The sequence below is a fragment of the Ranitomeya imitator genome, chromosome 1 (assembly GCF_032444005.1).
Source record: "Ranitomeya imitator isolate aRanImi1 chromosome 1, aRanImi1.pri, whole genome shotgun sequence".
Taxonomy (NCBI): domain Eukaryota; kingdom Metazoa; phylum Chordata; class Amphibia; order Anura; family Dendrobatidae; genus Ranitomeya; species Ranitomeya imitator.
Window position 1 is genome coordinate 894,567,869 of NC_091282.1, and position 6,171 is coordinate 894,574,039.

Below are 6,171 nucleotides of genomic sequence, written 5' to 3' on the forward strand. Positions count from 1 at the left end.
AATGCACTATTTAACCTGTTTACCCCTGAGTAACTCCTGTTCTCACAAGGACAGGTCCCACATGGACCTTCCTACGGGAACCCGCCACACCAAAATGTAAGTAAAGGCAGAGTTAATTTCTTCTCCCAGACGTAGATCCTTTTCCTCCCCACGCGTTTCAACTCCAGTCATGGAGAATCTTCAGGGGAGTTCAATGAAAATAAGTGCCAAATGGAAGTCTGTACATATCAAGGGTCCTGCAGTGGCAAGGTATCCCAAAGGTCAGAGTGACTGTCTGTGTCCGCAGTCTAAAGTAAATCCTCACTGTCTCAAAAAAGTCTCTCTTTATAAAGGTATATGCCTGCCCACAATGACGTAAACGTGTAGGTGAATGATAAATTCCGGGGTGGCTGTAGATTGCACCACATAGAGATGGAATATATATTCTCCCAGTGCGGGAAATCACTGGTAGTCCCATCCGGTATTAACACATAAAGTGTGCCTTAGCTTGGTATGTACTTTATGTGTTAATACCGGACGGGACTACCAGTGATTTCCCGCACTGGGAGAATATATATTCCATCTCTATGTGGTGCAATCTACAGCCACCCCGGAATTTATCACTCACCAACACGTTTACGTCATTGTGGGCAGGCATATACCTTTATAAAGAAAGACTTGTCTGAGACAGTGAGGATTTATTTTAGACTGCGGACACAGACAGTCACTCTGACTTTTGGGATAGCTTGCCACTGCAGGACCCTTGATATGTACGGACTTTCATTCGGCACTTATTTTCATTGAACTCCCCTGATGATTCTCCATGACTGGAGTTGAAACGCGTAGGAAGGAAAGAGATCTACGTCTGGGAGAAGAAATTAACTCTGCCTTCACTTACATTTTGGTGTGGTGGGTTCCCGTAGGAAGGTCCATGTGGGGCCTGTCCTTGTGAGGACAGGAGTTACACAGGGGTATACAGGGTAAATAGTGCATTCTGAGCCCTGCCCCCATTCTACAACCCCGGACCTTATTCCCATAGCTGGAAGCATACGATTGTCCGTCATCTTTGGTGAGATCAATCCAAATTTTAATTCTGATCACTGGTTCACTTGAGCACTTTAATTGGTTTTGTTTGTGTCTTTTTTTGGGTGTGCAATATTTTATACTTGTTATTAAAAGTTATATTTTAATAGTGGATATCCTCCACAGCTGATTCTATCTGTAACCCAGAGGGTATATTTATGGTGTGGCTATTTTGCACCGTTGCTTTCTCGCGTTTGGAGAGCCCCTGATGTGCCTAAATATTGAAGCCCCCCCCAAGTAACACCATTTTGGAAAGTAGACCCCCTAAGTAACTTATCTAGATGTGTGGTGAGCACTTTGACCCACCAAATGCTTCACAGAAGTTTATAATGCAGAGCCGTAAAAATAAAAATTTATATTTTTTCACAAAAATGAATTTTCATCCCCAATTTTTGTTTTCCCAAGGGTAAGAGAAGAAATTGGAACCCAATAGCTGTTGTGCAGTTTGTCCTGAGTGCGCTGATCCCCCATATGTGGGGGTAAACCACTGGGCGCATGGCAGAGCTAGGAAGGAAGGAGCGCCGTTTGACTTTTCAATACAAAATTGACTGGAATTGAGATGGAACACCATGTCACATTTGGAGAGCCCCTGATGTGCCTAAACATTGAAACCCCCCACAAGTGACACCATTTTGGAAAGTAGACCCCTAAGGAACTTATCTAGATGTGTTGTGAGAGCTTTGAACCCCCAAGTGTTTCACTACAGTTTATAACGCAGAGCCGTGAAAATAAAAATTCTTTACCCTCAATTTGTTGTTGTCCAATTTGTCCTGAGTACGCTGATACCCCATATGTGGGGGGGGACCACCGTTTGGGCGCATGGCAGAGCTCGGAAGGGAAGGAGCGCCGTTTGGAATGCAGACTTAGATGGAATGGTCTGCAGGCGTCACATTGTGTTTGCAGAGCCCCTAATGTACCTAAACAGTAGAACCCCCTCAACAAGTGACCCCATATTGGAAACTAGACCCCCCAAGGAATTTATCTAGATGTGTTGTGAGAACTGTGAACCCCTAAGTGTTTCACTACAGTTTATAATGCAGAGCCGTGAAAATAAAAAATCATTTTTTTTCCACAAAAATGTTTTTTAGACCCCCCAATTTTTATTTTCCCAAAGGTAACAAGAGAAATTGGACCCCAAAAGTTGTTGTCCAATTTGTCCTGAGTACGCTGATACCCCAATTGTGGGGGGAACCACCGTTTGGGCGCATGACAGAGCTCGGAAGGGAAGAAGTGCCTTTTGGAATGCAGACTTAGATGGATTGGTCTGCAGGCGTCACGTTGCATTTGCAGAGCCCCTGATGTACCAAAACAGTAGAAACCCCCCTCAAGTGACCCCATATTGGAAACTAGACCCCCTAAGGAACTTATCTAGATGTTTTGCAAGAACTTCAAACCCCCAAGTGTTTCATTACAGTTTATAACGAAGAGCCGTGAAAATAAAAAATCCTTTTTTTTCCACAAAAATGTTTTTTTAGACCCCCAAATTTTTATTTTCCCAAGGGTATCAAGAGAAATTGAACCCCAAAAGTTGTTGTACAATTTGTCCTGAGTATGCTTATACCCCAAATGTGGGGAAGAACAACCGTTTGGGCGCATGATAGAGCTCAGAAGGGAAGGAGCGCCTTTTGGAATGCAGACTTAGATGGATTGGTCTGCAGGCGTCACGTTACATTTGCAGAGCCCCTGATGTATCGAAACAGTAGAAACCCCCCACAAGTGATCCCATATTGGAAACTAGACCCCCCAAGGAACTTACCTAGATGTGTTGTGAGTACTTTGAACCCCCAAGTATTTCACTACAGTTTATAACCGTGAAAATAAAAAATAATTTTTTCCCACAAAAATTGTTTTTTAGCCCCCCAATTTTTTTCCCAAAGGAAACAAGAGAAATTAGACCCCAAAAGTTGTCCAATTTGTCCTGAGTATGCTGATACCCCATATTTTAGGGTAAACCCTTGTTTGGGCACACGAGAGAGCTCGGAAGGGAAGGAGCACCGTTTTTCTTTTTAAACGCAGAATTGGCTGTAATTGAGATCGGATGCCATGTTGCGTTTGGAGAGCCCTTGATGTGCCTAAACAGTGGAAACCCCCAATTCTAACTGAAACCCTAACCCAAACACACCCCTAACCCTAATCCCAACTCTACCCATAACCCTAACTACACCCCTAACCCGAACATGCCCCTAACCCCAACACACCCCTAGCCACAACAGACCCCTAACCCTAATCCCAACCCTAACCACACCCCTAACTCCAACACACCCCTAACCCTAATCCCAACCATAACCCTAACAAAACCCCTAACCCTGACACACCCCTAACCCAAATCCCAACCGTAAATGTATTCCAAACCCTAACTTTAGCCCCAAACCTAACCCTAGCCCCAACTCTAACCCTAACTTTAGCCCCAACCCTAACCGTAGCCCTTACTCCAACACTAACCCTAGACCCAACCCTAGCCCTAACCCTAGCCCCAACCCTAACCCATGCCCTTACCCTAGCCCCAACCCTAACCCTAGCCCCAACACTAACCCCAACCCTAACCCAAGCCCCAACCCTAACCCTAGGCTCAACCCTAACCCTAGACCCAACCCAAACCCTAGCCCCAACCCTAACCCAAAAAATAGTTTTTGTGTCTCCACATTTTGAGAGCTATAATTTTTCCATATTTTGGTCCACAGATCCATGTGAGGTCTTGTTTTTTGTGGGACGAGTTGTCGTTTTTATTGGTACCATTTTCGGGCATTTTCATTTATTTAATTTTTTATGTTTTGCTGCTTTTATACAATAAAAACTATTTTATAGAAAAAATAATTATTTTTGCATCGCTTTATTGTGAGGGCTATAACATTTTTATTTTTTCGCCTATTATGCTGTATGGCAGGTCATTTTTTGCAGGACAAGATGGCATTTTCAGCGGTACCATGGTTATTTATATCTGTCTTTTTGATCGCGTGTTATTCCACTTTTTGTTTGGCGGTTTGATAATAAAGCATTGTTTTTTGCCTCATTTTTTACGGTGATCTCTGAAGGGGTTAACTAGTGGGACAGTTTTTCTAGGTCGGGTTGTAATGGATGCGGCGATACTAAATATGTGTACTTTTATTGGTTTGGGTTTTTTTAGATAAAGAAATGTATTTATGGGAACAATATATGTATTTTTTTTCTTTATTTAGGAATTTTCTTTCTTTACATATGTGAATGTTTTTTTTTACTTTATAACATTGCCCCGGAGAAGGGGCATCATGTCATAGGGTCAGATCGCTGATCTGCCACTTTGCAGAGCACTGTGTCAGATCAGCGTTTGGAAAGGCACTGCAGGGACGCTTGCAAGCACTTGCTCTGAGCAGGCGCTTGCAAGCCACCTCCCTGCAGGACCCGGAAGCAACCCTGTGGCCATAATTTCTCTCCTTGAGAGCCATAACTTTGGCTGCCTCAAATGTACAAATAGAGAATATACAAATGGCGATTTGTATGCAAGATTAAAATACTGAATATCGAATTCATTCAGAAAATCACATTGCTGCATTTCTTGTAAAACATTTACAGATGTGACCGACAATGTTCATAGTGACACAATCTTGATAAATGTTTGTTTATTCACTTCACAAACAGTTCTAAGCCTCTAAATGTTTGCTGTTTGTCATTGTAAAATATTAAGGTTTACTGAAACTATGCCTGTGGTGGTTTGATCTAAATCCTTGTGGCTTTTATTTTCTAGGGGTTTATGGCCTTCATCTGATGACTCCATGATATCTCAGTTTCATCCAACCTTGAAAAGTGGCCACTTGAAGGTCTGGGTGAAACTAGAGTTACTACATAGTGTAAATCATTATGCCAAAACTGGGGTACCTGTACATGTACAGTGTGCTGATACCTGCATAATTGGGGACGCCAATGCAGTGTAGGTAATCTCTTCCAGGGGTTCTCTGTCTTGGTGTTGCTTCTCTGATATTCCAGACAGATGATGTTTAAAAGCCTCTTGGTAATGATCTAAGTATACTGTATGTAGTTAATTTTCATATATACGTAATCACTATATTTATTTAATCCTTATATGTACTTATTAACCTTTGTATGTTAACATATACAAAAGTGTATGCACTCACACTATTCAATCATACTATTCCTTGAATTTTGTAGTTTGAAATAAAATTGTGTTGTATTGCAAGTATTAGCCTTTTTAAAGCCATATCTGAACCTTAGTGTTAAAAACATGGCAAATAAAATTGCCAAATTCTCCTGTAAATAATTCTGCAAAGAGGAAACCATCATACCATTAAAAAATATGTGTGGATTTTCATGGGCCCATCTGTTGTGAATTCTGTGGCTGAATTCACTCCTGTGGTCACAAGTGGTATTGCAGCCTCTGGGCTTCCTCCCTCAGGTGTTTTGGTGAGCTCGTTGGCTGCCTTGCTATTTAACTCCACCTGAGTCTGTCTTCCTTGCTCCTTGTCAATGTTCCAGTGTTGGATCTGAGCTACTGCATCTTTCCTGTGGCCTGCTGCTCTGCTAGATAAGTGTTACTTTGTTTTTGTTTCCGTTTTTTCTGTCCAGCTGTGCTATTCTCTTTTGCTGGAAGCTCTGAGACGCAAAGGGTGCACCGCCGTGCCGTTAGTTCAGCACGGTGGGTCTTTTTGCCCCCCTTTGCGTGGTTCTGCTTTAGGGTTTTTTGTAGACTGCATAGTTCTCTTTGCTATCCTCGCTCTGTCTAGAATATCGGGCCTCACTTTGCTGAATCTATTTCATTCCTACGTTTTGTCTTTTCATCTTGCTAACAGTCATTATATGTGGGGGGCTGCCTATTCCTTTGGGGTATTTCTCTGAGGCAAGTCAGGCTTGTATTTCTATCTTCAGGCTAGTCAGCTCCTCAGGCAGTGCCGAGTTGCATAGGTAGTGTTAGGCGCAATCCACTGCTGCTTTTAGTTGTGTGAGGATAGGTTCAGGTATTGCAGTCTGCAGAGATTCCACGTCTCAGAGTTGTTCTATTGTTTTTGGGTTATTGCCATATCACTGTATGCGCGCTGATCACTGCACACTGTGTTGCCTGATAGCACAGCATAACAGTACAAGGAGCCAAACCAATGATTCTCAATAGAGGGAAAAAAG